Source organism: Littorina saxatilis, linkage group LG16 (assembly GCF_037325665.1).
Source record: "Littorina saxatilis isolate snail1 linkage group LG16, US_GU_Lsax_2.0, whole genome shotgun sequence".
NCBI classification, from domain to species: Eukaryota; Metazoa; Mollusca; class Gastropoda; order Littorinimorpha; family Littorinidae; genus Littorina; species Littorina saxatilis.
In genome coordinates this window covers 37482135-37494914 of record NC_090260.1, presented here as the reverse complement: position 1 = coordinate 37494914, position 12780 = coordinate 37482135, and the positions used below count along the sequence as shown (strand labels likewise).

Below are 12780 nucleotides of genomic sequence, written 5' to 3'. Positions count from 1 at the left end.
CGGGTCACCGTGCGTCGATCAAGGGCAAATTGACCTCGGCAACATTATAACTCACTTCAAGGGTGCACAAACTTGTATTTACAGTATACAAAATTAGGTAAACTTGTGTTTTTGTCCTGTGAAATCACAATTAGTTTCGATGCTCTTGATATCGCTATGCCGACGGACAGATCCGAATCCCCATACATTTTTTTTTGCGGAGCTAGTATAAGTTAGAATTTGTGTTATGGATATCGATTGTTGTTGAAAAACAATCATTTCAATGTGTTCTGGCACTCTCAACCACCACAGCATTGATACTTGTGCATGTGTGTGTTGGAATTTAGTTCTTTGTTTAGTGATGCTGTGGCAAAAGTAAATTCATCCATCCGTATTTTGACGATCGCCACCATTCACACGCACATAAATAAACACATTATCAAAAATTTCAACTTTTATTTTCAAAAAAGTATTTAAACAACAACTAGTTTGCATGTTAATACAACAAATACAGCAGATTCTCACAGATATGGATTTAAAAGACTAAACAAATCTGAGACTATCAAAATGGCCTGATACCATGAAACCTGCCTCAAGCAAAAACACATAAAAAGACTCTTTTGTGCAATGTTTTTGCCTGTGGATCTTTTAATGGGTAAAAATGCTTGGGGGAAAAAAATTAGTAGTCTACCACAAGTAGATATGGGATGTGAAGATCATCGCCGTGTGGTTACCGTCCTTGAAAATCACATTCTGAGAAAATTGCATTTGAAAGTTTGTGAAGTGTTTTGCTGCGCACAGTGAAGACAGATTGACAAACCAAGAGTATGTGTGCATGCGGGTACTTTTCACTGACATTTTCTTATACTCCAAGTGCTCTTCACAATCCCCTATCAGTCCAAAGTTGCACATATGGACATCAGACTGTTGCTATAACACTCAATGAAACATCAAGTACAATGATTATGATCAGCTGGAAAAAAGGCGTGTGGAATTTTACTTGCTACTCTTGATGTTCTCAGTTTTATCGCAGGAGCAGACATGTGGTTTCTGCTAATTCTTGTTTCCATTGCACAAAAAGTGGCCGATTTTTGATCGGAAATTGCTTCGAAGTAAGCATTATTTTTTCCAAAACTCATGGAACTTTGCCTTTAGGCAGGACGTCAGTCGGGCTTCTGCCAAAATAAACTCTAGACATGTTTCCCTGACAATTTCAAGGGATTCAATGATCTAGAGGGAGAAAAGAATATACATTTCTTATTGGTGAAATAGAGTCGGGATGAAATCCAAAAGATTTAGCCCAACATTTGATTCACCGGAAAATGCACCTAGTTGTTGCGTTCCTTGAATGAGAAAAGTTGGATTTTGCAACGAAGCAAATATCTAAGTCAAAATATCATTGTTTCACCAAGAATGAGATACATGAGTGGGAGATGGGTCCGAAGTTCGATTAGCAGTACTTTAGGATGTAACTGGGACAGTCAAGGTGGAGTTTATGTGAGATAAACAAGGCCTGACGTCCTACCTCTGTACCTGTTATTCAGGCGTCGTGGACTCGACATTCACACCGACCGCTAGCTTATTTTTCTTCGTTGCTCGATCTGCCGCAAGTTGTAACTTCCCCTGCCTCTTGCATGATAGACACCCGCCGAATTTATCTTTTAGAGGCCGAGTTGGGAGAAATATCGCTGTTTGAGACGTCGAACCGATTCGAAATAAGGTTCGCGTGTTTATGCGGATGTGGTGCGCGCGAATGCGCAGAACTACTTCCCGGCTGAAAGTTATTGGAAATGACCAATCAGCGAATAGATTTTCAAAGGTAAAGGTCACTTTCCAAATATGGAACATTTTGCAAGTGAAAGTAGCCTTCGCCAGCTCTTGTGTTGCGGCCGTTGAGGGACACAAACGGGCTTTATTTCCATGACTGTGACATCGTCAACAAACGGAAATTCCCGCTGAGTACGCTGCATGCAATAACTTTGACAAACTCATCGACATGTTGCTGCTGCTCTGCCATGAAAAAATCGATTTTTGTTATAAGTCTGCATATTTTTAGCATTCACTCACTTTGCAAATCATCACTTTATTGAAAAAAGAGGATGAAATTGACAAAATAAACATCATGCAGTTATTCTAGGGTGTTCAAACTGCCTAAAAATGATAAAAACCCAAATCACATCATGGGACCATTTTGGATCAAAATTCCGTGCCACCTCTGCCCTTAATCCATGTAGTGTAGTCAATTGTAGGGGTTCCATGGTGACATTGTTATCAGGATGAAAAGAAAAGTTATCTGAAAAATATGATTTATTTCTTTTCAGGTGACGATGATTACGAGGATCAAGTTGGGCCTGGCGTGGAGGGTGAACGGGGCTCCAAGCTGGTGTCTGACAGGGACCCTGATGCTCCCATGGGGTCGCCTTCACGCGGCGGGAGCGTTTAAACAGAGCTACCCCACCCCTTTACTTCTCTTCTTTTGTCTTATTTCTGCCTTACCAGTCCTTTCACCTATATTTCCTTCCAAGAAAACTCTCCCTACTATTCCCTGCAGTTTTCCAATTCTTTTCTTGTTGTCTTATTTCTACCTGACCGGATCCATCACCTTTATTTCACTTACCAAAAGTCTTCTTTTCCACATCCTTATTTCTCTGCACCCCGCATGTTGTAAGAGGCGACTAACGGATTCTGTTTCTCCTTTTACCCTTGTTAAGTGGTTCTTGTATAGAATATAGTCAATGTTTGTAAAGATTTTAGTCAAGCAGTATGTAAGAAATGTTTAGTCCTTTGTACTGGAAACTTGCATTCTCCCAGTAAGGTCATATATTGTACTACGTTGCAAGCCCCTGGAGCAATTTTTTGATTAGTGCTTTTGTGAACAAGAAACACTTAACAAGTGGCTCTATCCCATCTCCCCCCTTTCCCTCGTCGCGATATAACCTTCGTGGTTGAAAACGACGTTAAACACCAAATAAAGTAAAGTAAAAGGGATCCTGATGACGACCAAGTTGTGCAGCCTGAGACTGATGAGTCTGACTCCGACTGTGATAGCGTAATGTATCCTGCCCTAGTTACACCTTGCAAACAAGACAAATCTAGAGCTGATCCTTTACATGTTGCAGAAAAAGCTCCCCAGGAAAACAAATGGGGTAAAAAACATTCATGCAAATTTTGTTCAAAAATGGTAGTAAAAATGTCGACACATTTGACAAAGGTCCATGCTCACGGAGCGGATGTGGCGGCAGTTTTGAGACTTCCCAAAGGATCCAAAGAGAGAAGGAACGGGTTTGTAAGATTGCTCAATGAGGGAGACTATAAACACAACTATGATGTGTTGGAAGGCCAGTCCGGAACAGTCATTCCAAAGTACAGAAAAGCAGGTCGCCAGGTAGGTCAACTTTCAGCCTGCAGGTTTTGCCAAGGGCTGTATGCCAAGTCCCTGTTGAGTAAGCATTTGCACAACTGTCCACAAAATCCAGATCCAAGTAAGCACTTGAAGTGGGGCGAGTGTTCCAAGGTAGGATCATACATGCTTCCCATTGGAAAAGAAAAGAACAGTGCCTTCTTTCAAGCTGTTGTTGGAAGAATGAGAGATGACGCCGTCATGAGAGTCATAACAAATGACAGTCTGATCATCAAGTTTGGTTCCAGGTTGTTCTACAAAAAAGATGTGGAAGAACATACTAGGGGCAACATCAGCAGCCGGCTGAGAGAACTAGGGCGTTTGGTCTTGGAGTTAAAGGCAAAATCTGAAATGAAGGTTGCAAGCCTTAAACAAGCACTTGATCCTATCCATTTTGATTTGGTCATTGAAACAGTCCGAGCCATGGCTCACTTTGAAGAACCAAGCCATGCTTACAAGAAAGGGAACCTGGCTCTCAAACTTGGCTACTCTCTGAAGACCTGCTGTAAAATTCTTGTGTCGGAAGCCATCAAATCCAGTGACAAGCTTTTGCTGGAAAAAGTCCAAAACTTTTCTTCTCTCCTGGCGAGTGATTGGCATGATTCTGTCTCAGCAGGTGCTGCTCAGTCGGTCACAATGGCTAAAATGAACAAACAGCTCCTCCTTCCCTCTTTGAAAGACGTCGAGAAAGTGAATGGTGTGATCAACGAGGACATGCAATCAACTGAATACAGTGTCCTGGCCAAAGCCACACTAGCCTCTCTGACCATCTTCAACAGAAAAAGAGGAGGGGAGTTGCAGAGAATGAAAGTTCAGGACTTTCAAGTGTTGCAGTCGTCGTCAATTGAGGAGGAAATGCTGAAAACTCTGACAACAACTGAGCAAAAGCTTGTCAAGATCCTACAAAGAGTGGAAATCAAAGGAAAGTTCACACGACCTGTGCCCATCCTCTTGACACCAAGCATGGTTCATGCTGTTGAGCGTTTGTTGAAGATGAGAGCTGAGAAAGACATCACAAGTCCATACTTATTTGCCTCAAGTGGTGAGAAGCCCTTTAGGGACTCTGACGTCCTTAGGACCTATGCACAGAAGGCGCAGGTGGATTCTGAATCACTGTTCACAGCCACCAACCTCAGGAAACAACTAGCAACACTTAGCCAAGCGATGGAGTTGTCAAAGTTAGAGGAAGACCAACTGGCAGGCTTTCTCGGACATGACATTCGCATCCACAGGGGTGTCTACAGAAAGCCAATTCAGATTGTTCAGAAGGCAAAGGTAGCCAGTGTCCTCTTCAAACTCAACAGAGGTGTTGATATACCCGAAGAAATTGACGAAAAGAGTCTTGAAGAAGAAATTCTACCTGCAGATGAAGAGAATGAAGATGAGGAACCTGCTGCCACTGCCAGCGCTGAAGTGTCTAAAGAAGAAAGACCACCATCTTGCTCTCTTTCAAATGAAAATACAGCTGGAGCTTGTGCATCCGTTGGTGATGTTTCCCTTACCATCGCCCCAGCTACCAGTACATCAGCTAAAGGGGGTAAAACACTGACTCAGAAGAGAAGGCCTGATGGAACAAAAACTCAGAAGAAAATGCCTTGGAAAAAAGAGGAAATTGCTGCAGTTGAGAAACATTTGGCTGCATGTTTTTCAATGAATAAAGTCCCGCAAAAACTTGAAGCAGAAAGATGCAAACAGGCAGAAAGTAGTGTTCTAAAGCACAGATCCTGGAAGGACATTAAATACTGTGTCCACAATCGTCTCAAGCAAATAAGGTCAAAGTAGGTACCTATAATGGTCAGAAGTTGCAAATGAGAGACTGATCTCTTGGGAGCGCTAACTGGTGAAGGGTCAGCTCTAGGGAAAACTTTTGAGTTGAGATTAAAGGCCTTACTCTGTATTTGTAGAGGCAGCTTACATCATCTTGGTTTGCAGTTGGTATTTCTGCCACATGGCATAAAGGAAACTGAAAGTATGGATTGGTAGGTTTGTCAAAATTGTTGGCTGTAAACACAATCCCATGTTGAGAAAAAACAAACACCAAAAACAACACTTCACATCTGCAGGTTCCCGCAGTGGGGCACTGCGGTTATGAAATTAAAAGCCCCTCCTGTTTTTGGAACCGCAGGAGCTTTCTAGTTTGCTGTTAGGTAGATTTTTGGTTCCTCTTTCCTGTCATGCTCTCTTTTTCTTCATGAATTCTTTTCTTTTTTCTGCCTTCTTGCTCATTCACCTGTATTTTTTCCAAAAATCTCTTCTCTTGCCGCTTGTCTCGCGATTCATGTATAGTTTAATCTGTTAGTGTTCTGATGTACACTGGGCGAAAAGTCACGTTTTGGCACTATAACGTGGCATATAACATGAAACATGAAGTTAATCAACTGAATTTTGTGGCATTATACCTGTGCGATTCACATCAAGTTAGAAAAACTGCCGTAACGCAATAAAATCCCTGGGATTTTAGCGCGGTGCAAAACACAGTAAAACATCGAGTTTTGGTGTCTGCGTTTTGGACGTTTTCGCTACATTAACGCACGGCGATTCACGTCGTGTTAAACGCGTTTCAGCAGTGCGCAAAACACCACGAAACCTGTGGAGTTACGATAAGTTTTTCTGGTTTCTAAAACTTGATGTTAGAGTGTTGTTTTGATGGATTATTCTGCGTTTTCATCAGCCTGGTGCCGAACCTGCAGAATCAGACGATTATCGGCTCCCTCTCTCTGCATTTTTCATTTAAGCAATGTATTGTATGTAAATTGATGATATGTTCTTACTTTCATTTCTATTATAATCATGTAGCAGTAGTTTGTTTTCTTTACTTGCTTATTCTTTAGCAATTTTAGACTAGTCCCTCTTTAGGGCGAGGGCCAGATGTAAAAAAGCAGATCACTGCTTACTCTATTACCCTCGTAAAATAAAGAATTGTTCTTGTTCTTGTTCTTGTTCTTGTTCTCTAGTTTCTCTCTCAGCACGGTCACACACACACACACACACACACACACACACACACACACACACACACACTGCACATACATCATACACACACACACCGTCACACACCGTCACACACATTCACACTGTCACTGCACACGGCACACACACATGCACACACACATGCACACACACACACACACACACTGTGACTGACACTGACTGACCGTCACACACACACACACACGGGCACACAGTGACACACATACACACCCCTTGAACTGACACACACACACGCACACACAACTGAACACACACACACTGATCATCAGTTTATAAATGTGAAAAAAAAGTGCAGTGCACAAACATTTTTGGGGGTATCTCTTATTTTCTCTATAATTATGAGCCTTGTCACAGTACAGTGTACACGAGAGACTGCATTGCCCGTGCGTTGAGCAGAGAAAGTAGGTCATTCTCAGCTGACTATTTAGCGCGGTCAGATTTTAGTTTTCTTCTATATTCCTTTCCACTTTTGCTGGGGTACTGGCCGAGTTAATCGTTTTCCCATGTGTGTGGGACCTGTAAGGAATTCGAAGCGGCAACGGACCACAGATAGGCCTTTGTTCTACTCCCCCCCCCCCTCCCCCCTCCCCGAAACATCCGTCCGAGATGGTGGCTACTGACTGGACTTGCAACTTTCTCAACTTGTACAGTACGAACTGCAGTGACTCGAATTTGAGTTTTGGGATTTCTCTTGCTCTACCTTTTCTGATAATGTTTTACTTAGCTCGTGTTTAGATGCAATACATACTGTCTCTTTACATTTAGTCAAGTTTTGACTAAATGTTTTAACATAGAGGGGGAATCGAGACGAGTGTCGTGGTGTGTGTGTGTGTGTGTGTGTGTGTGTGTGAACTCAGAACTCAGAACTCATTTAATTGTCATAAAAACACAGTAAAGGGTTTATCAGACACGAAGTGGATATTTGTAAAGACAAGAAGAAATATCGTCCATGGAGCAGTGATTACAACATTGTTATGTATCTGTAGTTATGTCATTATTGCGTATAATCATGCAGTTGTATACAAATTCAGCAAGTTGTTGCTGTGTGCGTGTGCATGTGTGTGTGTAGAGCGATTCAGACCAAACTACTGAACCGATCTTTATGAAATTTTACATGAGAGTTCCTGGGTATGATATCCCCGGACGTTTTGTTTTTTTCGATAAATACCTTTGATGACGTCATATCCGGCTTTTTGTAAAAGTTGAGGCGGCACTGTCACACCCTCATTTTTCAATCAAATTAATTGAAATTTTAGTCAAGCAATCTTCGACAAAGGCCGGCCTTCGGTATTGCATTTCAGCTTGGTGGCTTGAAAATTAATTAATGACTTTGGCCATTAAAAATCTGAAAATTGTGAAAAAAAAATTGTTTTATAAAACGATCCAAATTTACGTTCATCTTATTCTTCATCATTGTCTGATTCAAAAAAACATATATAAATATGTTATATTTGGATTAAAAACAAGCTCTGAAAATTAAAAATATAAAAATTATGATCAAAATTACATTTTTTAAATCATCTTTCATCTTATTCCTTGTCGGTTCCTGATTCCAAAAACATAGAGATATGATATGTGTGGATTAAAAACACGCTCAGAAAGTTAAAACGAAGAGAGGTGCAGAAAAGCGTGCTATCCTTCTTAGCGCAACTACTACCCCGCTCTTCTTGTCAATTCCACTGCCTTTGCCACGAGCGGTGGACTGACGACGTACGATGCTACGAATATACGGTCTTGCTGAAAAATTGCATTGCGTTCAGTTTCATTCTGTGAGTTCGACAGCTTGACTAAATGTTGTATTTTCGCCATACGCGACTTGTTTTGTTTTAGGATCGATTTTGATAATGATTGAGAAAGGGGAATAGCCGGTGTTAGTTTTACAGTCGGTTTTATGAAGTTTGAGTAAAGAAGTGCGTGGTTTTTACCCTCCTTTTCGTTTTCCTTCCCCTTCTTTAGTTTGCTATATTTTCCTGCTTCTACACTGACACACACACACACACACACACACACACACACACACACACACACACACACACACACACACACACACACACACACACACACACACACACACACAAATCGAATCTAAAACTAAAGAGCCGAAATGGCTGCACTCTAACTCATCTTTGATCTCCCAAAAAACAAATCAATCAATCATTCACACATGGATCAGAGGCAGTGATATGGCTGACAGAGAAGCAAAAGAGGCTGTTACAGATCAATCAGCATTTCATGACATAAAATTAACTAAGACGGGAGCAAAACACAAAATGGCCAAAGTTATCTGGCGTCACTGGGAAACAGAATTAAAAATAGAAGGCAATGCTCATGGTTGGCTTATTCTGCCCCGACAAACAAAACAAAACAGGCCTTCACTCCCCACCTCCCTCCTTACGTCGCAGCAATCGCACGGATGGATGCGCTCACAAGTGCTTTCCCCGTCTCTGTGAATGTGAAAAGTTTATATCTTTTTTACACCTCTTTGACCGCTGCCAATCACTCCAACAAGACTTCCGCAACCTACACACCACAGGAGCTCCTGTGCTACACACCCTTGTCAACGAACACAAACTGAAACCCCATGAGTTTGGTTTTTTTAGATAAACATTGCACGCTTCAATGGAAGCTAGCATACACCCTGTGTCTCTCAATATATAAGGCTGAAATAGGATATCTGTTTTAAAAACCCTGATCTCTGTTCCTCCTTCCCACCCCTCAATACTCTCTCACGCCGAGCTTTTTCTTCTTCATTGTATTATTTTTCCAGTTATGTATTTACTTACCTATTCAGCCACAAATATAACAATATTCCACATAAAAAAAAATAAAAAAATAAGCCTACAAAACCGCTCCAGTCCAACCATATTCCGCGTACACAATCTTCACTTCCATCCCCATTTTGAAACATCGCAACAGACTTCCAGATATGATTATAACACGACCATATGTGTTCTCTGGTTGCATGTTTGTTCAGTGTCTTGTCCCCACATAAAGCATATTAACTCTACCTGTCCTAAAGCCAGTTGCAGTTCTAAGAGGACGTTAAAACTAGTCATCATCATCACACACACACACACACACACTGACACACACACACACACACACACACACACACACACACACACACACACACACACACACACACACACACACATATATATGAAAAATCCCATGTATGTTTTATAATTGTTGTTTTGGTCTGAATACAATTTGGAATCTTACTACACTCATAGACCTATATTAATACAGGTCCCTGCTACAGTACTCTTGTTGATTTTACATTTAAGTTGTTGTCAGAAGTATTTTGTTCGTCGGTTCGTGTCTGGTGCGTGTGGTTTGAATGCCGCCCTGACAAAATTAATGTCTTTTAAAAACACATTCACGGTAACATCTTCGACGCAGACACAGACAGTTAGGAAGGGCTCCTAATATGGACCACTTTTTGTTTCATGCTGATAACTAGCTTGTTTTCTTGCGAAGAAGTTTTATTTTGTGTTTGGTAGTCCTTCTCTCTTAGGTTGGCCGTTAGGCCTAATTAGAGTGAAATAGCTTTGATAGACATTCAGCAAAAATTAAATACATACAAAATCACAAATGGTACATATTAGGAGCCTGGGCGCCTAATATGGACCAGTGAAGCGGCCTTCACGAATCACTGTAAAAAAAAAGCCCCCTATACTTCAAAATAGCATGATACAACTTAGTGTACAAGTCAGACTAATTCAAATATGCTTTAGATTGATCTGTTTCGGGTTGATGAGAGCATTATTTGAAGAACACCAGGAAACTAAAGAAGCTTATCAAAAACAGAGTGAAAATAAGTAAAATTATCAACTTGCACGAAAAGAAGACTTTTTGTTATTTTTTTTTTAAACTGATCTCGAGGGCTAGTAATAGGTTATTTCCAGCAAGCTTCTTAATGAATTAATGAAAAAAGCCTTTAGCTTCTTTTTCTTCGATTTGTTGAAGGTGGTCCATATTTTAGGGGACTCGCACATACTTTGAGATTTTGCTATTGATTTTTTGTTTGAAGTAGAAACTTGGGGTCAACACTGCTAAAATGTAACAAATGCGGCCTTAGCTGTCATAGCAATTTTTGTGTGAAAGCTTTGGCTGTGAACAGAAACGAGTCCGTTTTAGGCAGCACATTTAGAGTGAACGCTGCCAAAAGTGAAAAAAAGAGAAAAAGCCTAACAGTTTTGAGATTTGTGTTTCTGCAACTGTTTTGACATGTGCAAGTTATCCAGAGAGGGTGAATACAGCGATGACTTTGTCCGCACGTCGCTGGGCATATCAGCGCAGTTCAACGTTGCCAGAGACCAAAGAAGCGCTTTACTCAGGTCGCAGCGCGCGGCGGCTCACTGGAGAAATGTTTGAAAACTATCTGTGCTCGACTGCCAGCAGACCACAGGCACATTACACCCACTAAAGTTTGGACTTGTACTGGCAGAGAGCGAATGCAAATTCTTGTAGGCATACACAGACGCAACATAGCATATACAGACAATAACACCCACAACACTTCAACAGCATATGAAAGGAAAAACAAGTCGCGTAAGGCGAAAATACAACATTTAGTCAAGTAGCTGTCGAACTCACAGAATGAAACTGAACGCAATGCCATTTTTCAGCAAGACCGTATACTCGTAGCATCGTCAGTCCACCTCTCATGGCAAAGGCAGTGAAATTGACAAGAAGAGCGGGGTATTCGTTGCGCTAAGAAGGATAGCACGCTTTTCTGTACCTCTCTTTGTTTTAAGTTTCTGAGCGTGATTTTAATCCAAACATATCATATCTATATGTTTTTGGAATCACGAACCGACAAGGAATAAGATGAAAGTGTTTTTAAATTGATTTCGACAATTTAATTTTGATAATAATTTTTATATATTTAATTTTCAGAGCTTGATTTTAATCCAAATATAACATATTTATATGTTTTTGGAATCAGAAAATGATGGAAAATAACATGAACGTAAATTTGGATCGTTTTATAAATTTTTATTTTTTTTTACAATTTTCAGATTTTTAATGACCAAAGTCATTAATCAATTTTTAAGCCACCAAGCTGAAATGCAATACCGAAGTCCGGGCTTCGTCGAAGATTACTTGACCATAATTTCAACCAATTTGGTTGAAAAATGAGAGCGTGACAGTGCCGCCTCAACTTTCACAAATAGCCGGATATGACGTCATAAAAGACATTTATCAAAAAAATGAAAAAAAACGTATGGGGATTTTATACCCAGGAACTCTCATGTCAAATTTCATAAAGATCGGTCCAGTAGTTTAGTCTGAATCGCTCTGCACACACACACACAGAGACAGACACACACACACACACACACAGAGACAGACACACACACACACACACACACGCACGCACATACACCACGACCCTCGTCTCGATTCCCCCTCTACGTTAAAACATTTAGTCAAAACTTGACTAAATGTAAAAATAAATCCGCAAATCGCGCACAATACACCAGTTAGAAAAACAAGGAGTACCAAAGCGGCGTGCAGAAACTAAACTGACTCGGAGACTGAGAAGAAACATTTATCAGACGATGTGGATAGCAAACATTAAAATAAAACAGATAAGTCAAGCAAAAAATAAACACAAATATCGAAAACACAATAAACAAAGGTAAAGAAAACAAGTCGCGTAAAGCGAAAATACAACATTAATTTTAGTCAAGTAGCTGTCGAACTCACAGAATGAAACTGAACGCAATGCAACGCAGCAAGACCGCATTCTCGTAGCATCGTCAGTCACCCGCTCACGGCAAAGACAGTGAAATTGACAAGAAGAGCGGGGTAGCAGTTGCGCTCAGAAGGATAGCACGCTTTTCTGTACCTCTCTTTGTTTTAACTTTCTGAGCGTGTTTTTAATCCAAACATATCATATCTATATGTTTTTGGAATCAGGAACCGACAAGGAATAAGATGAAAGTGTTTTTAAATTGATTTCGAAAATGTAATTTTCATATTAATTTTTATATATTTAATTTTCAGAGCGTGTTTTTAATCCAAATATAACATATTTATATGTTTTTGGAATCAGCAAATGATGGAAAATAAGATGAAAGTAAATTTGGATAGTTTTTAAAAAAAATGTTTTTTTACAATTTTCAGATTTTTAATGACCAAAGTCATTAATTAATTTTTAAGCCACCAAGCTGAAATGCAATACCGAAGTCCGGGCTTCGTCGAACATTACTTGATCAAAATTTCAACCAATTTGGTTGAAAAATGAGGGCGTGACAGTGCCGCCTCAACTTTCACGAAAAGCCGGATATGACGTCATCAAAGACATTTATCAAAAAAATGAATAACGTATGGGGATATCATACCCAGGAACTCTCATGTCAAATTTCATAAAGATCGGTCCAGTAGTTTAGTCTGAATCG

General features: G+C 40.3%; 1 protein-coding gene across 1 annotated transcript in view; it reads left to right on the top strand.

Moving 5' to 3' along the window:
- Positions 1-12780, top strand: part of LOC138951015 (uncharacterized) — a 172776-nt gene that overhangs the window by 121625 nt on the left and 38371 nt on the right. The gene's annotated exons all lie outside the window — the stretch shown is intronic.